The 23,393-nt window shown below is 36.6% G+C and overlaps 2 pseudogenes; both read right to left on the bottom strand.

Annotated features, from left to right (window-relative positions):
• Positions 1–23,393, bottom strand: part of LOC145107049 (uncharacterized) — a 161,034-nt pseudogene that overhangs the window by 32,878 nt on the left and 104,763 nt on the right.
• LOC145109399 (dof zinc finger protein DOF3.4 pseudogene) lies at positions 19,934–21,028 on the bottom strand (annotated as a pseudogene).

Below are 23,393 nucleotides of genomic sequence, written 5' to 3'. Positions count from 1 at the left end.
AAATGTGAAAAGTAAATGAAAATAGAAGTGTTTTTCTAAATAAAAACAAAATGTAAGAGTTTTTATAAATGGTTGTATTTTTATATATTTTGTCCTTTGTGTTAAGTTATAAAAATTAACTTATTTAGTTTGATATATAGAAAATGAAATAATCATAAAAAAACGAACAAATTGGAAAACGTCTTCTTAAGAATTGACCATCTTCCAACATTATTAATATAATAACCAGGTATATTTTGGTATATATATCTGTTTTTCCGATTTGCAAATATGTACCAAATGTGCCTTTTATTTGACATTTGGTCTTTTGTTGGATTCACATACATTTCGTAAAATGTCGCAGAAATTTTGAGGAAATTTTGGATAGGTTGTACGTCATCATTGAAACTCACATCGTATGAGTTAGAAAAAAAAATGTCTTTGGAAAACATTTAAACATTTTTAAAGAGTTATTTTAGGTCCCCAACAATTTACATAACATGAATAAGGTTTGAAAGTTTAATATTTCAGGGTGTTTAATTAGGCTGAAATGAGTGGTAGCATCTTTAGCATGGTGTCATGTAGGATTTTTTAAGGTCACATAGGATTTTTTTTTTTTTTAGCCATGTAGGATGAAGAAATTGGTAGCAAAAAGGTAGGGAGTGGTAGCATCTAATCTTGTGTTATTTTTATTTTGAAAAAAAGAAAAGAAAAAAAAATAATCAATAAGAGGTCTTTATCTCCCAACAACTTTCTTTTTCTTCTCATTAGGAGGGTAGCGACCTTATTTTGGGGAGAAGTTTAACACATTTGTAGGGAGTGGGCTTAGCGCCCTTAGCGAGCTGGAGGCGAGCATGGCAAGCGTGTCACTCCCTCCAGCCTTAGAACAAAACAAAACTCAAAAGTGAACAACTACATACTTGAAATTTTAAGAATATCCAATATTCTCTTTTGTACATGCTCCGGTCTCTAAATTTGAGTGTATATCAAAATAGTAACCTAAGACATGAAAAGCCTAGTTAGTAACATGTGGTTTAACTTTCAAATGAAATTGGATAATGGAAGTAGTCCAACTCTAAAGTCAAAGTCACAAAAAAATTTCAATATCATTTTAAATGTGGGATATATCGAGATAAGAAGCATTAGTTATAATCAATTGAAAATTTAACCAAATTACGTAATGCACATGCTTTTAGATTTTTAATCCAAGTTTTCTACACTCAAAACTAGTCACTTTTTATTATGGGTTCGATGGAATAATAGCACAAAAAATGTAGTGGAGTTCATAAGTCAAACATTTTGGAGAGATGTGACCATCCCACATGGAACCATGGAATGGGTTTGCAAAGTATATCCTTGACTTAAAGCTTAACTATCATGTAGATGAAATTGTCACATAGAAAAAACTTCAACACAAATGAAATAGTCGCACACACAAAATAGGATTTATTCCCAAAAGTGCACGTATATGATGCTTAAACAAGTTTTCATATTGAATTTAATATTTCCCCAAATAATACACTTTCAAGATATGTTTCATGCATGCAACAATAACATATAATAGTCACCTCAAGTCTTCTACTGATTCTTTACACTTCACTTTCGTTATAATATGGTTTCAAGGCTTAATGTCTACCTAAGATTAACAATAGTTAGGTCAAAACCTCTTTTTGTGCCACCAACATCCGTTTCTTGAATCATTTCAACTTTTTCTTATAACTTATGAATTAAACTTATCGTGACAAGGCCTTTCTCTCCCGTTTGTACCAACACAATAGGGATTGATATTTTTTTCCATGTCATGCCTCAAACAGGTCCATCCTAATAACTGATTTGTAACTATTAGTATATGAAAATTCAATTAACAGGAGATACTCATCCTGTCATCCCAATTTCCATCAAATTTGAAAATACATGCATGAAGCATATATTCTAATATTTTGATAGTTCTTTTAATTTGCATGTCGGTGTGTGGGTGATAAGGGTGCTTAAACATAGTTTGGTTTCATACTCTTACTACAAGCTCCTCCAAAACTACGATGTAAACCAATTATCCTGATTCGGCGGAATTGACAATGATAATTCATGTCTTTCACAACTTTATTAGCATAAAGTTCCACAATTTTTGCCAAAGATCATGTTTCGCGAGCTTCCAAGAAACGTATGCTTTTGGTCAATCTATCCTAAATCATGTCATGCCCTTTCTCTGTCCTAGAAAGTTTATGATAAAATCCATTATGATGTTATCTCGTTTCCATTACGGTAACTCCAATGGCTCTAGCTCGTAATATAGTCTTTAGTGTTTGGTGTTGACCATCGATCAAGTTAAACATGCTTCAATGTACATCTTGGTGCTTCCATGGTACACCAAGTATCTTGACTTATGAGCTTCATTCAACAATACTTTCTGAACTTCTCATATAATGGTACCCAACTACTTTCTTGGAAGGTCTTCAATCCATCTTGATTAATTCGAAGATAATGGGTTTTACCAACCTTTATTTATTTATGTTACATTCTGACTCATGTCATCTTGTGTTTTCTTCAGTGTATCAACAATGGATAGTACAATCTCTATCTGCAATCCTTGAACTCTTATATTTTCTCTAATTTCTTTCCAAATTAATGCATTTGTTATAATGCTGTCTTTGACACGTTAGTAGAATATCTCACAATCATAGCATGTGAGGATTTCAATCCATTTTCTTTTATGCATGTCAAAATCTTTTTGGGTCAACATATATTGCAAACTTTTGTAATCGGTGAAAAGTTCACATTACGTCTCATATAAATAATGTCTCCAAGTTTTTAAGTGCATGAACAACCGTTGCAAGTTCAAAATTATACATGGGGTAAATCAAATAATGCAATTTATTGTATTGAAGCATATGCAATAACCTCGCCTCGTTTCAATTAATTTTTGCTAATACCCCACCAAATCCAACAAACTTCTATTTTTAGTAGAATTATTTGGATACTATCATTTCATCACTGCTTCTACCTTTAATCGATCGACTTGTGTACCTTCTTTAGTTATTGTTGGATATAGTGTCTAAGTCCATAACTATATTTGGTATGTACTTGACCCGACCCGGCATGGTCCATTTGGGTTGCACTTCACCCGAACAATTTATGGATAATCGTTTGAGAATAGTATAAGTTATGATTTATTAATATATTATAAGTCGTAATATATTAATATAAAATCATATTATTTAATTAGTATTGATCTATAATTAATTTAGAATTAATTTAGAGATCAAAAGTATGACTAATTAAATATGGGCTCTTGTATTTATATAGTGTGGGCTAATGCTTATTTGGAATGGGCTAGGCTTACATGGAAAGTCCATGGATACTCCATGGAGCTTTAACCCATGGATCTCATGGAAATGAAAAGACATGGGTATTAGGGTTTACATGGATGTAACCCTAATCCACCACACTATATAAAGGAGGCTTTGGTTCTTGAAATTGCACGAGTTGATGTGTGTAAACCAAGAGGGCCGATTTCAAGAAGTTTGTGACTATTCTCTCAAGTTTCCAAGTTTGTGGTGATTTGTGACTTCCATTTGAGGCATCCACATTATTGGTGCTAGGCTCTCAAACTCCAAGCAATCAACTACTACTACAAGGTAAGTAATTCTACTAGTTTTATTTGATTCAAGTATCCCATGACATGCTAGTTAGGATAAGAACCTTGGAAAAATAATTATTTGCATGTATCTTAGTCAAACATAGATCCAAGGTTTCTAGGGTTGCATGTACACCATAGGAGTGTTAGAATGCTCAAAACCCATCAGTGGTATCAGAGTCTGGTTTGTTTATTTGATACTTGATGGAAAAAAAAAAAATTGAAAATCGAAGTTTTGTTCAAAAGCTCGTATCAAAATTTCAAGTTTTGTATATGTACTTACGATTCTTGAAATTTTTGATATGAACACTCATAAACATATGAGTTTAGAAGATCATAGAAATTATGTGCTAATAATTGATTAGATTAATTCTTGATCTTTATGTGTTTTAATGGAGTCCATAACTAGTTCTTAAGTTATGGATAACCAAAAGTCACATTTATAAATAACCATTAAAAGAACACATAGGTTACAACAAATGAAGAGTCTTCATTTTTAATAACCATTAACTCATAAGTTATGAGAAATGAAAAGTTTTGAAAGTTTACAAAACTTGCCCTCAAGTTTTGGAACATGTAAAGTCATATTAAAAACTTTAGTTCCAACCCCTAGAATTTTAAAAGTTAAAATTCAACCCTTATACTTTATAATATTATAAGTTTAATAATATTTATATATGTATAAGATCAAGTCGTCTTACCGCTAGTACGCCTCATTCACGAAGCCGGTCTATAAGGGGGGTATAAGGTTGTTGCCTATAAAATGGCAACTTAATGGGTGTCCACTCTCACCCACCGCTTCCTTGATCGGTGGAGGGTCGTTAGCCGAACGGGTAGGACAAGGACTTATAAATTCTCATTAAAAGTATAATGATAATACTAAAGTAACTAAACTTTATTGAATTCCCAATCTTAGTTATTTTAGGAAAATGTGAATAAGGTGCTAATCCATGAAATTACACTTTACACTTTGTTTAAGTCGTTAGTGGAGCGTATGTGGTTAACCGGCACACTAACTTGAACTTAACAAGGTAGGTAAAGGGTAACTTAATGTTTATCATAGTATCGATGGAGCGTGTGTGGTTAACCGACACATCGATTGAGGGGTAATACATTAAGGGTACCAAGTAATTTGCATGGTTACTTCACACCTTGTTTTGTGATCCTCGGCATCCCAGTCACAAAACTTGAAGGGCACACTCGAGATTGAAACATGCCATTAAAGAAAGTTCAATGAATCTCAAAGAATCTAGGAGTTTCTAAACCAATTAAAACCTAATTAAATATTTCGTTTTTCATGGTGGAAATTGGTGAATCGTCATTCACCTACCTTCAAATATCTTATAGCTTAGATTACGGCATCCATCTTCTAAGTTATAAAATATTGTGTTGGGTCCTAGCCTTAATATTACATTTGGGTGTTTTGTTAAGGATTATCTCTATATTTAATCTAATCTATTCCCTCTTCTTTTCAGATGTCTTCCAATAACAATGCTTCGGGCTCAAACCCTACTAGCTCCTTCTCTCTCATGAATCTTTGTGGGAGAGTCATCTTTGATGGGTCCAACTTTACAGATTGGATCAGAAACATCAGGATGGTCACTCGGTATGAGAACAAAGAATATGTTCTCGACAAGGAGCTAAAGGTACCCGAGCCAACTGCTACTCCTGAAGAGCTTGCTGAATATGAGGTACATGAAAGAGATGCTACAAAAGTGGCATGCATCATGATGGCCACCATGACAGCCGAGCTCCAAAAGTCCTATGAGGACTATTATCCTTTTGAGATGCACCAGGACTTGATGGACCGCTACCATCAAAGTGCTCGTCAAGAGCGATATGAAATAATCTCCTCCATGATAACAACCCGAATGAAGGATGGTGAACCCATCACGGGCCACATGCAGAAAATGCAAAGGTATGTGGACCGTTTACTGAAGCTGAATGTGAACTTCCCTGAGGAGTTAGCAATAGACATCATTTTGCACTCCTTGCCATCGTGCTATGATCAATTCCGCATGACATATCACATGAACAAGGAAGAAGTCACCCTCAGCAAACTTCAAGGACTTTTGAAGACCGCCGAAAGTGGTCTAAAGGGTAAGTCGGTCGTTACTAATCCTACTCCTACTCCAACTGCGGCCAATGTCTTGGCAATCGAGCATGGAAAAGGGAAGAAGAGAAAGAACCCTTATAAGGGTACCAAGGGTAAGACCCTTGAAGGCTCCTCTTCAAGCAAAACCAAGAAAGGTTTTGTCACTCCTTCTGCTAACCCTAATGAGGCTGAATGCTTCTATTGCCATGAAAAGTTGCACTGGAAGCAAAACTGCCCAAAGTACCACCAAGATTTGAAGGATGGGAAAGTAAAACCCAACCATGCAGGTATATACACTATATTGTCTAATAACTCACCTCATTCTAAGTCTTGGGTCCTTGATACAGGTTGTGGTATTCACATATGTTGTGATTTGCAGGGACTAAAAAGAAGTGAGAATGTGGAGCAGGGAAAGATAAACTTGATCATGGGAAACAGGAAAGCTTCACCTGTCACCAAGATAGGAGTTTATTCCTTAGTGCTAAATAGTGGGTTTACATTAGATTTGAATAAATGTTATTATTCGCCAGAAATGGCAAGAAATGTTATTTCCTTTCATGCATTGTATAAACAAGGTTTTACCTTTTATTTTGATAATAATAATGGTAGTATTGATGCTTTCTTTAATAATGTTCTTTATTTTAAAGCATTACCTTGTGATGGCGTGTATGAAACTGTATCTGTTGTAGATAATCTAGGAAATAATGTATTGTGTATTAACTCTTCCACTAGCTTAGATAAAGCATCCTTATGGCATTGTCGTCTTGGACATGTAAGCAAGAAACGCATAGGCCAACTCCAAAAGGATGGAGTCTTGGAGTCATTTGACCTAAAGTCAGATGATAGTTGTGAATCTTATTTGCTTGGTAAAATGACAAAGTCACCTTTTACTGGCACTTGTGCTAGGGGTGAAGGTTTGTTGGACCTCATACACACGGATGTGTGTGGACCCTTCAGAACCGCCACAAGAGATGCTAATCGGTTCTAGTGACTTTTACTGATGATTTTAGTAGATATGGATATGTCTACCTAATCAAGCATAAGTCAGAAACCTTTGAGAAATTCAAAGAGTTTAAGCAAGGAGTGGAGAATCAGTTGGGCAGGAACATTAAGATGCTTCGATCCGATCGTGGTGGTGAGTATCTTAGTACTGAGTTCCTTGACCATCTTAAGGAATGTGGGATTGTCTCATAATTGACACCTCCTAGGACACCACAGTTGAATGGTGTAGCTGAGAGGCGCAATCGGACCTTGTTGGACATGGTTCGTTCCATGATGAGTCGAGCTTCGCTACCAATCTCATTTTGGGGGTATGCCTTAGAGACTGCCGCCCATATCCTTAATCTAGTCCCTACAAAGAAGGTTGCCAAAACACCTCACGAGTTGTGGACTGGAAAAGTTCTCAATCTAGACCACATCAAGATTTGGGGTTGCGAGGCTTTCGTGAGACGCGAGACTCACGATAAGCTCGAACCCCGAAGCGAAAGGTGTATTTTCATCGGCTACCCACAGAAATCCTTTGGTTACATCTTCTACAGACCCAGTGATAATGTGGTCTTTGTAGCAAGAAGAGGATTCTTTCGAGAGAGAGAATTCATGAGCCAAGGAGACAGTGGGAGGCAAATTGACCTTGAGGAAATTCAAGAGTCAAGTGGTGAAGGAACCTCAAACCCTAGCCCTCAACCTGAGGAGGAAACTCCTGTTGAGCCGACTGAAGAATCTATACCTCTGAGGCGTTCCACCAGATTTAGGAATGCACCTGAGCATTATTATGGTTTTCATATTACTGCAGAAGGTGAGACACTTATCAGTGATAACACACTGGTAAATCTGGATGAGCCTAACAGCTACACGGAAGCCATGGCAGGCCCTGAGGCTGCTAAATGGAAAGAGGCTATGGATAGCGAGATACAGTCCATGTATGACAATCAAGTTTGGAACTTGGTTGACAATGTACCTGATCGTAAGATAGTTGGGTGCAAATGGATCTTCAAGAAGAAGACCGACATGGATGGTAATGTACACACTTATAAGGCACGACTGGTTGCAAAGGGTTATTCTCAAACTCCGAGAGTTGATTATGATGAGACCTTTTCACCAGTGGCCAAGATTAAGTCTATTAGGGTTCTGTTAGCCATTGCTGCATTTCATGATTATGAAATATGGCAAATGGATGTCAAAACCGCTTTCCTTAATGGAAACTTGGCTGAAGATGTTTACATGGTTCAGCCAGAGGGTTTTGTCAGTACAGAGTACCCCAGTAGAGTGTGTAAGCTCGAGAAATCCATTTATGGATTAAAACAGGCACCTCGCAGATGGAATCTTTGCTTTGATGAGAAAGTCAAAGAATTTGGCTTTTCAAGGAGTGAAGATGAATCTTGTGTCTATATCAAGGCTAGTGGGAGTATAGTCAGCTTTTTGGTACAGTATGTGGATGACATACTACTCATAGGAAATGACATCCCAACCCTGCAGGAAGTAAAGTCCTGGCTTGGGAAGTGTTTCGCTATGAAGGACCTTGGAGAAGCTGCCTATATCCTAGGGATAAGGATTTTGAGAAACAGGAGTAAAAGACTAATTGGACTTAGTCAAAGCACCTATGTGGACAAAGTGTTGAAAAGGTTCAACATGCATAACTCCAAGAAAGGAGAGTTACCCATCCAGAGTAACGCCAGATTGAGTAAGACACAAAGCCCTAGTACTGAGGCTGAGATAGCAGAAATGAGTCGAATACCTTATGCTTCAGCTGTAGGATCGATCATGTATGCTATGACGTGTACTCGACCTGATGTAGCCTTTGCTTTGAGCATGGTTAGCAGGTATCAGGGGAACCCTGGCAAGGCACACTGGACTGTGGTAAAGAATATCCTCAAGTACCTACGGAGGACTAAGGATTGGGTCCTTACCCTCGGTGGCAGTGAGGACTTGAGAGTTGTAGGGGACAGTGATGCTAGCTTTCAGACTGACAGGGATAATTTCCGCTCTCAGTCGGGCTGGGTCTTTACTCTAAACGGAGGGGAAATTACTTGGAAAAGTTCCAAGCAGGAGACAGTGGCTGATTCCACTTGTGAATCAGAGTATATAGCAGCAAGCGAGGCAGCAAAGGAGGCTATATGGCTAAAGAACTTCATCGGAGACCTTGGAGTTGTACCAGCTATAAAGGAGCCAATGGAGATTTTCTGTGACAGCAATAGTGCGGTTGCCTTAGCCAAGGAACCAAGAGATCATGGGAGATCCAGACACATTGACAGAAAATATCACTTCATTAGACATCGAATAGAAGAAGGAATCCTCGTGGCAAAGATGGTATCATCGGATGAGAACCCAGCAGATCCCCTCACGAAGGGACTGACTCGGGCTAAGCATCTCCAGCATGCTCGGAGCATAGGGCTGAAGGATGATATTAGTTTTAGTAATTAGATAATCTTGAAATTTGTAAAATGTAATTGACATTTGATGATAAATAAAAGCTGTTATTTATGAGTAAAGTGTTGCTATCTCTTGTCAATCGTTTACTATTATTTCTTTTTGCATGTTTTGACTTCCAGAATAATTATGTTATGGTTTATATCATATTATTCAAACTCTCCACAGTCGGTCATATGTTGGAAGTAGATGCGAATCAAGACTGTCATGGGTTGGCTTGTAGAGGTCTAAGATGTTAGACAAAGCGGGGCTACAGCACTCATGAGTGATCATAAGTTCTGAGTATTGGATTCAACCCACACTCACTTGTATCACTTCATGGAATTTATCTCGAGTGATCGTGAGACGGTAATATCATATAAGTCTTTAAACCTAGAGATATGATTTGTTGCCTATGAGTTGGTTATGCATTGATTGCACGAAAACGCATTGGTAACTCGATGTTATAAACCGTTCCTTTGTGTGTAGTTCAACAAGTAGTAGAGCAAACATATGATTCGAAGTTTATCTGTTCCTTCTAGGATTAGACGCGATATCTGGGCCCCTCGATGATTTTGTTTTGACCTATGTACCGGGCCCGGTCAGAACTAATTTGATGTGTTCAGTTAAGTTCTATGTCAAACAAATCGGAAATCGGGAAACAAATGCTGGACAATAAGCAAGACCATGTTCCTTGTATTTGTCCGGCTGATATCTAGAACAGAGGATTATATGATCACTTATCTAAAATGGCGCTTCATAGTTCAACAAAGTTTAAAGAGCTACGATTGCTGATCGGTTCCTGAAGTCATACTTGCAACTATAGTTATTAGACTTATCCAAGTGGGAGACTGTTGGATATAGTGTCTAAGTTCATAACTATATTTGGTATGTACTTGACCCGACCCGGCATGGTCCATTTGGGTTGCACTTCACCCGAACAATTTATGGATAATCGTTTGAGAATAGTATAAGTTATGATTTATTAATATATTATAAGTCGTAATATATTAATATAAAATCATATTATTTAATTAGTATTGATCTATAATTAATTTAGAATTAATTTAGAGATCAAAAGTATGACTAATTAAATATGGGCTCTTGTATTATATAGTGTGGGCTAATGCTTATTTGGAATGGGCTAGGCTTGCATGGAAAGTCCATGGATATTCCATGGAGCTTTAACCCATGGATCTCATGGAAATGAAAAGACATGGGTATTAGGGTTTACATGGATGTAACCCTAATCCACCACACTATATAAAGGAGGCTTTGGTTCTTGAAATTGCACGAGTTGATGTGTGTAAACCAAGAGGGCCGATTTCAAGAAGTTTGTGACTATTCTCTCAAGTTTCCAAGTTTGTGGTGATTTGTGACTTCCATTTGAGGCATCCACATTATTGGTGCTAGGCTCTCAAACTCCAAGCAATCAACTACTACTACAAGGTAAGTAATTCTACTAGTTTTATTTGATTCAAGTATCCCATGCCATGCTAGTTAGGATAAGAACCTTGGAAAAATAATTATTTGCATGTATCTTAGTCAAACATAGATCCAAGGTTTCTAGGGTTGCATGTACACCATAGGAGTGTTAGAATGCTCAAAACCCATCAGTTATGACCTACCAAAATTCACACGTCAATTATTTTACATAAAACTTCTCTTTATTCAAGTTTTCAAAACTAGTCTTAAGTGTTCATTGAGATCTTCTGTGGTTGTCGAGTATATAAGGATGTCATCAATGAAAAAAAATAACAAACTTCTAAATGTATGGTTTGCATACTTGGTTCAGAAGATCCATGAACACCATTAACACATTGTGTAGACCAAATGGCATAACTAGAAACTTAAAAAATTTGTATCTTTTTCCAAATGTCATTTTCTCCACGTCTTTATCTATTACTTTCAATTATGTTATAAGGATTTCAAGTAAATATTTAAAAATAAATCTGGTCCTTAAAGTTGGTCAAATAGGTCATCAATTTGTGTAGAGGGCATATATTTTTGATGGTCACCTTGTTGAGTTAACGTTAATCAATACACATTCTCATCGTGTCATCATTCTTCTTCACCGGTAAGACTGGAGCACCCTAAGACGATGTACTAGGTCGTACAACTCCCTTGTCCAACGATTCTTGAAGTTATGTGATCAAATCTCTCATTTCAGTTGGAGTCAATCAGTACGGGGGTTTTGCAATTGGTGTTATCTCAGACACTAAGTCAATTCTAAATCTAACTTGACTCTCTTGACATACATCGGGTAACTCGATGGGAAAATCGTTGGGAAATTCTTTCATCACATAAATGTCTCTAAACTCCTTTTCTTTCGAGGTATCCATATTGTATGTTAATAATAACGGATATACTAAATTAACATGTGTTTGTAAAAGTAGTCATTAGAATAAGTCATACTCGTCCTGGTCTCATGGTACTGTCATTCACGTGCCTATGTATTAGGAGTTAGGTATTGCTTTGTATCTGTATTGCTGGATAAATACATGTATTAGATAATATATAAAACATCAATTTTCACTGCAACTTTCATACACTTATATGGTATCGGAGCCTAGGTTCTCTTTCTCAATTTTTTTCCACCATGTCTAATGGAGCTCCACACCTTCTTGCGGCAGCCACCATTGCCCCTGCTAACCTGAATTTTCAGATCCCTTCTCTTAGCATCAAATTGGACAGAGAAAATTACCCATTTTGGCGTACAACCATCACAAAGTCTACAACCATGGCTCTTTCTGGGATTCACACTTCTATGGTTGGCTGGCACAACAGACTTGCGCATCCCCATGGGACAATTCTTCGTCGATTAGTATCTACCTTCAATCTTCCCACCTCATCGCACACTCTTCATTTGTTTGTGAACCCTGTCAGTTAGGCAAAAGTCATAAGCTTCCTTTTCATTCAGATCATGTTTCTTGTAACACTCCCTTTGAATTGATTTATTCAGATGTTTGGGGACCAGCTCCCATGTTTTCAATAAATGAAAATCGATACTTTGTCCTTTTTGTTGATGATTTTAGTAAGTTTGTGTGGACATACTTTCTCTCTACAAAATCACAAGTGTTACAAACATTTATAGATTTTCGAAATATGATTAAAACTTAGTTTGGCTGTGAAATCAAAAAATTTCAATCAGATTATGGTGGCGAATTTCGACCAGTTTCCACCTATCTTCAATCTTGTGGCATTAACCATCGCATTTCTTTCCCCTACACTTCTGAACAAAACGGATGTGTAGAAAGACGCCATCGAATTATCATTGAAAAAGGCTTATCTCTTCTTGCTCAATCCTCCCTTCCACACACGTTTTGGGAACACGCGTTTAAATCTGCTACTTACCTTCACAATAGAACTATCATACCAACACTAAACTATACATCCCCTTACTCCATACTATATAAAAAAGACCCTGATTATGCCTTTTTACGTACTTTTGGCTGTTTGTGTTACCCGTTTTTACGCCCCTACACAAGCCATAAATAGACTTTCGCTCCATTCCCTGTGTATTCATTGGGTATAGTGCCTCCCACAAAGGCTATCTCTGTTTACACCTCCCTTCCTCTCGCATCTACATCTCAAGACATGTTATCTTCAACAAAGCCATTTTCCCCTATGCCATCTCCCATCCATCTATTCCTACCTCCACCTCCTCTTCACATCCTACGAACCTCACCATTGATTCTCTTTTTAGTCATGCAACTTCCATCCCACAGCCACCTACTACATCCTCCCCCACTCCTTCTCCTCCTTCGTCCTCAGCCTCCTCTACACCATCCCCAACACCTCCATGCCCTTCTCATCAATGCCACACATTTATTTCTCAACCCAAGCAAGCCAGTCGTTTTCTAAGACCAGCCGACAACAATCAACATCCCATGGTTACTCGAGCTCGCACAAACTCCCCTCAAACCACGCTCATTTCTCACATCCACCTCTACTCCACGCACGATTGAACCTCGCACTATTCCCACAGCCCTTCAAAACCTCTATTGGTCCAATGCAATGAAGTGTGAATTTGATGCCTTAATGAAAAATAATATGTGGTCTCTAGTTCCACGCCCTCCTAATACTAACATTGTTGGTTGCAAGTGGCTTTTCAGGATCAAGCGGCACTCAGATGGGACTATTGAACGATACAAGGCACGCCTTGTTGCAAAAGGATTTAGCCAAGAATAAGGGGTTGATTTCTTTGAAACTTTCAGTCCCGTGTCACACCCCCAAACCGAAAAGGCGAAAACGTTCAGGGTGGAGGACGTCATGTATAGTATCACAACAATTGCATCATAGTAATCAAAGTAAACACAACCATTACATTGAATAAGTAAAATAATTACATCTGTTTGATACATACTTTGCATACATCAAAAGTATATATATATATATATATATATATATATATATATATATATATATATATATATATATCCAAAAGTATAAAAGATGAGACACTAAGCTCCGTCTTCTCAAAAGCATGCGAGAGTAACTGACTACTGATTCCCTGAGAATACAAGCGGTTTTGAAAGAGTATCATCATTAAAGCTGGTGAGTTCATAAGCATATTTTTGTAATGAAATCATGTCTGAATCTGTAAAATGTTTACATGTTCTCAAGAAAATCCAATATTTTCTTTAGTAAAAGCGTGATAATACCAGTTCCTTCTATGACCACTTAGTTCATACTAGCCACGTATAAACCAATATCGAACAGACAGTTGATTATGTGGATCTGCCCTAAGCCCACAACCAAACAAGGAACAGGAAATAAGGCGGAAACCACACATTCCACAGTCTATCGGATATTCTTCTTACATAACCCAGATGCATAAACTAACGAATTATAGAATTAACTATGAATGTTTGTTACTGTATCCTGTTGTAGTAATGAAAAATGATAGTTTGTATGCTTGGTTACTACTAGATGTATTGTATGGTGTGTTCTGTACGAAAACTTTTGTGTAGAATGTTTTGTATGAAAAACCCTGGCTACCACCAGTATGTAGAGCAGTTGTATTTCTTAAAGTAAAACCATGTATTCGAATTCCCTGGAATCCTCCAGTTGTAATGTATGATAGTTCTATTAATGAAAAAAAAACTAATTGAAGAAATGAATTTCGTAAACAAATGGTTAGTTTATACTGTTGTGAGTTTGGTATAACCATGCTTGATATGACCTAGTGACCCCTACGACGTTCTTCAGGCGTCGGATGTTATGACATTTGTCACCCCAGGCATGCCTGCCTAACTGGAGCTAGCAGTTTAGGTGTGGGATTATCAGTCCCGAATAGATCTATTCATAAATCTCACGCTCTCACTCCAGGAGACTCTGGTTATACTGTTAGGATTTAGTTCCGTACCCCGAAGGGTACATATTGAAGTAGTGCCTCACAACCCTATATTAACTAGTTTACGTGTAGCATTGTAGTGTTCACTTGTACTGGAATCTATACGTATGTCTTGTAGAGTAAAAATAATTATACTTAAATAATTATTTAGTACAGTACTCTTGTGTTCGAAAAACAGTATTGTATGCCATAAATTAGTTTTACCATAGTTCATATGTTTGTTATGATGTACGGTTCTTGAATCTTGTAAAACGGTGTATTGAACTCCAAACTATACCTATTATAGTTTTGTATTATGTTAGTAAAAGTTTAGTGATTCTTCCAAAGTATATCCACAAAGTCTGAATGTATAGCATGTATGATCCCGAAACCTTGCAATTTGTATATTGAGACTACCTTCATGCTCAGCATGTTACATAATGGGTTAAAATATCTAAATATTTTTATAAAATGTAGTGATTTCTCGGTTTTGTTTCGATTGCAAAGGTTTTTAAATCCGTTTGAAATTATTTTGTATAAAAACACAAAATTCTAGTAATTTACTTGTATTCTCCCCTGAAAACATTAAAAGTAGTAAAATATAGGGGTATGAACTCACAGTTAGATGCGTGTAAGTGTCGGACAACGAGACTGGAATGAGGACCCTCGAGTTGTTGCACGCGAAATTAACGGAATCCTAATAATAATTAAACACATATTTGCATTTAAATTAGTGAACCCATTAGATAAAGTGTTAGAAAACACTTGCTTTTGGTTAAGGAATGGTACCGAGACTCGATCGAAGTGAGATAAGTGGGTTTTCAGTCAAGATTCTGATTGGGGATGATTGCGGCCGTGAAGGGTTTTCGGTCGTGAATTGTTCTCGGCCGTGAACGGTTCTCTGCCCTTGAAGGGTTTACGACCCTTGAATGGTTTACGGTCGTGAACTGATTTCGGCCTTTGAAGATTTGAAGATTTGAAGGCTTTACGGCCGTGAACCCAAAATGAAGGGTGCTTGATTCGATGAAAGGATGAATGCTTGATGCTCCAAAACGAGTTCCAAGGTGGATTTGGGTGATTTTCGGAGGATAGAATGAGTTTTCGATTGGTGGTTTTTAGAGAGAGAAAGTAGTGTTTTCGGCCAGCAAAGTAGAAATAAGGGTGAAACACGTATATATAGGCTGGGTTCATGGTCGGTGGTGGGGTCCACCCAGCCGTGCACGGTTTACGGCCGTGAACGGTTTATGGCCGTGAAAACGATTGCGGCTGTAAACACCGGGTTGCTCGAGACTTGGCTGATTTTCGAAGAAAAACTTGATTTTTCGAACGATTTTAGACCCGACACTTATATAAATTTAATTATATAATCTAAGTTGTTTTCAACCCTTACAAGTTTGACCAAATGAATAAAATTCGAAATTTTATTTAACGGGATTTGACTTTCGTTGACTGAAAAAGGTTCGGGTTGTCACATCCCGTCATCAAACCAACAACAATTCGCTTAGTAATATCAGTGGCATTATCTAGAGGATGGACCATTCGGCAACTGGACATCAACAATGCATTCCTAAATGGTGTGCTAACGGAAGACGTTTACATGGAACAACCTCGTGGCTTCAAAGATTCATCTCACCCTCAATCTGTGTGTAAACTTCACAAAGCAATTTATGGCTTAAAACAAGCTCCCCGCGCGTGGTTTAATCAACTCAAACAACATCTTGTTACTCATGGCTTTAGAGCTTGCCAGTCAGATACCTCTCTATTTGTGTACATCTCCACTAATAACACCATTTACATCCTAGTTTATGGGGACGATTTGATCGTTACTGGTAATAATTCAACACTCATCCAAACCACCATCAACAACTTACATCAGTCCTTTGCTCTCAAAGATCTAAGAAAACTCAATTATTTTCTAGGTGTCCAAATCACAACAACAACCACAGGTCTCACTCTTTCCCAAGCCAAGTATATCAAGGATCTTCTCACCAAATGCAACATGCTTCAATCGAAACCCATCACCACACCAGCCGACCCATCCACTCGTCTTACTCTTTCTGGTGAACCCTTTCCTGATCCAAATTTATACAGACAAACAGTTGGTTCCCTTCAATATGCAACCATCACAGGCCCTGATATTGCTTATGCAGTCAACCGTGTCTGCCAATTCATGCATGCACCCACCACCCTTCATTGGCAAGCTGTGAAACGAATACTTCGCTATCTCAATGGAACATTACATCACTGTCTCCATTTTAAATCTCATCAAGCATCTTCACTATTTGCATACTCAGATTCTGGATGGATGTCAGACACGGATGATAGTCGATCCCAATATGGTTTTGCTGTTTTTCATGGCCCAAACTTGATCAGTTGGACATCACGCAAGCAACGAGTAGTAGCTCGATCCAGCACTGAAGCTGAATACAGAGTGATCGCCTACACAACAGCCGAACTCCTTTTGATTAAACAACTCCTTCGAGATCTTCATGTCGTTGTACTAAAACCTCCAATTATACTTTGCGACAATGTTGGTGCCACCTTCATGTGTAAAAATCAGTCATCAGTACTCGTTCAAAGCATATCGCCTTAGATTTCCATTTTGTTCGGGAACAAGTGGACTCTGGTACTCTTCACATCGGCCAAGTGCATGCAGCTGACCAACTGGCTGACATCTTCACAAAACCACTGCCCAAAGATCGCATAACTCATCTTCGTGATAAGCTTCAAGTCAGACCTGCCTTTGATCTTGTCGGGGGGTAATAACGGATATACTAAATTAACATGTGTTTGTAAAAGTAGTCATTAGAACAAGTCATACTTGTCCTTCTTATAAATACATATATCAGATGATATATAAAAGATCAATTTTCACTGCAACTTTCATACACTTATAGTTAAGTATGAATGACATTTCTTAGCAATACATTTTCCTTACTTTAAGGACACTGATAATAATTGATGCAACTATTCTTTTATCCTCGTAAGTAATATGAGGTTCACCATCACAAGACTATCAGTCCCATACACAATTTTTCATGTATACGTGACTAGCTAATCCATTCCCAAGATGATATCAAAGCCACCAAGTTGTATGGGAATTACATTAGCATTGAACTTCACTTTGTTAAACTCTTACAATATTAGGATACTCTTTAGTAATACTAATTGCATTGTCATCGATTATTTCTACAATAAATCATACATTTAATGCTTTCAAAGGTACATCTAACTTCGTGCCAACCTCATGTGAAATATAGGAATACATGGCATCTGAATCAAACAAAAGTGATGTGAGTATGGAGCTTACTAGAAAAGTACTTGAGACAACATCAATAGTCTCATAAACCTCGACTTACGTCATTTGAAAGCATCACCCTTTTCCTCGTGGGGGTGTCATCCTTCTTGGTTTCTTCATCTTTTTTGGTTTTTTTATTGGTTGGACAACTTACTGCAAAATCTCATTCATCATTACATATGTAATACTTTTTTTAGAACGGTGGTTTAGTATATGTCTGAAATAGAACCTAATACCTCATTTTTAGTAACTCCTTGTTAACATGATAGAAAAAGCATCGGCAAAGTGTCCTTTTTATCCACATCTAAAACAAGTAACATCCCCTTTTTGTTTAGCTTGGTCATCCCAACTCTTGCTTGCGTTCTTCGAATATATTTTTTTTTTATCAAAACAACATTTCCTTTGCATTTCACTTGTACTTTTGTAGTTGCCACCTTTTCCTACTTGCTTTTCCTTATCTTGACATTGTGAGTGTTTTCTTAAATTTGCTTGCTTTCCTCACGGCTTGATCAAGTGTTTTCACTTCATTCATTAAGAGTTAAAAATTCTATGGCAATCCCTCAACGGATTGACTGACCTTTGCATATTCATCGGGTGGTAATCTTCTTATAAAACTTTAGAGTTTATTGAACTTTTTGTTATACTCATTCATGGTTATATTTCCTTTCTTGAGTCCAATAAAATCTTCTTCAATTGACCAATAAAACATTCTTTAAATCTTCCTAAGAACTCCTCCCATGACAATCAGTTTAGCATTCAAGCATTCATGTTTCTTTTAGTTTCATGACACTATCGCAAGGCATGAGACTTAAACTTTGCTACAACAAAATATTTGACTCTTTACTCATCACATTAATCTTATACCCGACATCAGAAGATATAACATTAATTTTATTTGTTCTAGATACTAAAAAAATCAATCATTTACATATTCTTGTTTTTTTCATACGTTTGTTACCTTGCAAATAGGATCTAACCTTTTAAAGTTACAACTTAATATCAACAACAAAAGAACCTTCGCTTTCTTTTATAATTTTCTCAATTTTTCAAGAGATCTGATTGTTTAATTTTTTGCCATAAACAAAAAAATGAAATCTGTAATACCATTTGATTTAATGAAACAAAATCAGGTAAAATGTAATACCGACTCAATATTCTCAAATAACCAAACACTGAATCCCAAATTTTTTGATTTTAAAATACCAAAATAACCAAATTACATCTTATATTAAAATAAAGATACTAAGGTGCTGTTTGTTTTTTGGAAAAAACCTCTTCAAATCTCTTATTGCTGTGCGTCGCAGCGCAAGCGCAACATTTTTCATCCCGCGGCTGTTTGTTTTTTTAGAAGTCTTCGGAGTCAAAAACCTCTGCGCGTGCTCTATTTGGTGCAACACTTGTACCGCCTCTTCTAACCTCTTCTTCTTCTTTTTTTCTTGTTGTAATTTTGATTATATGTTGTTAAAATTTTATTTCACCCTTTTTTTTTGTTTATTCTTGTTGAATTTTTTTTCGTTTTTTTATATTCAATAATGATAATTTATTAATGAAATATCATTATTTTTTACTAAAATATCTTTATTTTTTGTTAAAATATCATTATTTTTTACTGAAATATCATTAATTGTTGCCGAAATGTTATACGTTATTAAATTTTACGTATTAAAAAACTATTTTCGGTTTATACAATTAGTTTATTTTAATTTTTTAATATCTGCAGCAGTATACAAATGTTAAAAAAACAAACATGCTTCTTATTATACTCTGCAGCCGTTTGGTCCACCTCTTCTACTGCAGAGAGTTGCAGAGGTGGTCCGCATACTTTATGAATTTTTGCTTCAGAAAATCAAACTGAACCTAATTCCGGTCGAAATTTTCTTTTACTTTTACTCAGTAAAAACGTAGTGAGTTTTGTGTGTTTCCATATAATATTAGAACACCTTTATTATATTCCAATAGCATATAGGGACCCTGTTGGCGGCATAGCAGCGAAGACAGCATCAACCTGATGGAACTTAACTGCCTCGATCCTTGTCTTTCACAGAAACTGGATAAGAATTTAATATAATTTTTTTTCTAACTCCTAGATTATACAAAAATTATAACATTTAATTCCAATAAGTTCTTTAACTTAAATTTGCTTTGATAAAAAAGAAGAAGAAGAAGTTAAGATTTCTCGAATGGAAATAAAAAAAAAAAATTCTGACGGTTGGTATTAGAATTTAGAAGACACACTTTAAAAGGTTGTTTGTTTTCTCGTACTAAAACCGAACAGGAATTAATCTAATACAGATGGTAACACATTAACAATCCTACACTATCACTTCTAAATTCAACTTTCATTTTCATATCATTCCAGGTGTAGAAATAGCAAGATCCGGCAAAGTAAAACAATCTCCACCATCTCCACTCTCCACCTGCCACGTATGCCCACCGCCGATCATACTCCCTCCGCCGCCACCACCACCCGCCGCATACTGAACAGAACCACCGTCTCCGATTCCGGCAAACGGCCAAATCGACCTTCCAAAACCAAAGCTCCCATCTTCAAATCCTCCGACTCCAAAGAAACCAGGCCCATGTGTATTATTCAACAACGACGTAAAACTCTCACACATACTCATCCCGGACTTCCCTTCGCCGAGAAAATGCAATCCTCCGCCGTGCTCACCGGCAAACGGAATCAAGATCGGGGTACCAGTCGGCGGAGCCATATGACGGAATTCCAAAGAATGCGAAATACTAGAGTTGCCATGAGCGTTGGTGGTGACACGAGAACGTTTAGCATTCTTCCGGCTTCCACCGCCGATGGGGATATCGCGAAGAGTGCCACCGTGAGTCCAGTAACGGCGACATCCTTTGCAGAAATGACGCGGCTGAGAGAAGTTGTAGTTGTTGTAGTAACAGAATTTAGTGTTGGTAGAATCGCAACGTGGACACGGAAGGTGTTCGGGTTCAGGCGGCGGTGCACCTGCACCAGCAGCACCACCACAACCACCGACGTTGTGCGTCTTTGCGATGGTAGTTCGCCGGTGATCGCAGGAATCAGATGGCATTTGTGAATGCTTTTTTGTTTGGAAAGAGAGGTTATAGTTGAAGTGGGAAGATGTTGGTTTTGTCTGGTGAGATTGTGAGGGTGGAAGTGGGGTTTTATGGAGGCGGAAGGTGGATGAGAGAGAGGGTTGTAGGAGGCAGCAGGCTTTTTCAGAGATTGTGTTTTGAAGATGGAGAGATTACAGAGACGCTGTTTAATTGTGGGCTCGGCCACCAACCTTGAACCTACTCCATTAATACTTATTGGATTTAACTGGTTTGCTGCACAATAACCAAATACACCCATCCGTACGCAAAGAATAATACAACACTATTACTATTAAATTGTTTTAACATTATACTCCTATTTCACAAACCATTTAACGAAAGCAAATTTTATAAGTGTTGGAGCAAGTTTTAGGTGTTGTTTGTTTTTTCTGAGGCAAAATGTCTACAGTCTGCGGACCACATCTGTAGACCTCTGCAGTAGAAGAGGTGGACCAAACGTCTGCGGTCTGAAAAAAGAAGACTGTTTGTTTTTTTAACATCTGCGGGCTACTAAAAAAAACTGAAATCTAAATAAACTGATTTTTTTTTAACTTCAAAGTGATTTTTTTTAATATTTTTATGACTTTGTTATAAATAATTAACGAATCTATATCAACTTTAATGTATTATTGTATAAAAAATAAAAATAAAAATGGTATGAATTAACGTATATATTTGATAAAACCAACAACTTTGGTTGCAAAGTTATAACTAAACATTATAATTAGTGATCAAAAAATTTGATATAAATGGATGGAAATAAACTTTGATTTTTTCAATTAAATCCATTAAAAACGTACCATAAATATTTTCTCGAGAAATTGACGATACTGTATTAAATAATGTTTTACAAAATTTGGCAAAAAAATATAATAATATATTATGATTTTTTTTCATATTTATATAAATAATTTCAACGACTATTATTGTAATAAATCTTTATTTATAAATTTGTCAAAAATATCATGTTTGTATCGTCGAACGTTTTTTTTAAGTTTTGTAATTTTTTTTTCAAATTGTTTATCATTAATAAAGTTGGAAAAAATATAAATTAAAAAAAAAAACTTAAAAAAATAAAGATATATATGTTTTTTTAGGCTACAAGATGTCCGAAGATTTAGAAGACTCTGATCCACATCTGCGCCAAGAAGAGGGCGCGCAGACGTTTTTAGGTCTGCAGTCTTCAAAAAACCAAACAGTCTGCGAAGGCTAATGTCTGCGCGTGGTCTGCGCGGCGCAGACAGAAGAGGCCACGCAGATCTGCAGAGAAAAAACAAACACTACCTTAGTATTTTTACTATTGCAATCTGCCAATCACAAAACAAATCTTTTAAAAAGTTACCAAATGAATTTTGGTCGGCGATGCAACAACATGTCTTCTTTGCTTTCCGATATGGGTTTTTTTTTCACGTGTGAAAGCTGAGGTGGAGGGGTTTCTACCGATGAATACCGTTTCAAAACCTCGTGGTTGTCTTGTGGAGTGGGTGTCTTCATGGATGATTACGGAAATGTATGGAATTGACTCTCTCTCTCTCCCTCTCTCCATGTTTACTAGTGAACACCGCCCCAAAACTAGTGAACATGTGGTGAAGTGGCTACATTGATGATGTGGCATGCTCTTCACTAGTGAAGATGTAGTGATGTGTGACATCCCCAATTTTCTCAGCCAGAAAAGACCGATTTAGTTTACGCTTTTGAAATAAAATCAGAGTAATCTTTTAAAACATGTTGCGGAATTTGTTCCCAGAAAAACATGATAAATATATTATCAAAGAATTTCTGAAGAAAATGTATTTTGTTCATATTAAAATTTTGGGATGTCATCTTCAATACTGAAACATAAGCATAAACAGACCTTACATTTATTTACACTAGTGATCTACATCTCTGTTGTGTGTAAAACCAACTCGTTTTATTCCTACTCTAAAAATATAATTTAAACACACAAAGGCAGTGAACCTGTCTTTTAGTGGTATAGTTGAATAAGTAAGGTGTCGAACTCGAGGAACGGAAATTAACCTAATAACTAATTTTAACCAACAAGTAATAAAAGTAAAAGGGTTTTCTCTAGTTTTACAAGACTAGAAACTTAGACACACTAACTAACACGCAATTAACTAATCAACTAAAACCAAGTAAAAATTCACCAAATTTAATAAGAGGTTTCTGCTTAGGTTCAACTCATTCACTCCTATGGTTAATTTTATGGCAAAGTAATAGATTAATTGTTATTGGTTACCGACTAAAGTGATTAGATTCGCATTCGCTATTACCAATCCTTAGAAAATCAATTAATTTAAGTAGTGATCAAGTGTTTAAGCTAATTAATTCCCTAGTTCAATTATTCGGATTAAATAAGACTTGTAATTGGTTAATCAAATTACTAATTCAATTAACCTCTTGTTGTTGGTTTATCAACAAGCTCACACATTAATTTACCCATTCTCTAATTAATCCTAGTTTCATATTCACTAGTCCTAGGCACATAACAAAGTGTTCACATAAATCATATGAGGTAAACAATTAAGAGATGTTCATGCAGCCTAATTGCCTTCCTATTAACAGA

This window comes from Lactuca virosa, chromosome 4, assembly GCF_052849685.1.
Source record: "Lactuca virosa cultivar CGN04683 chromosome 4, Lactuca_virosa_CGN04683_v6, whole genome shotgun sequence".
NCBI classification, from domain to species: Eukaryota; Viridiplantae; Streptophyta; class Magnoliopsida; order Asterales; family Asteraceae; genus Lactuca; species Lactuca virosa.
Note: the sequence above shows the minus strand (reverse complement) of the source record. Positions and strands in the feature narration are given on the sequence as shown.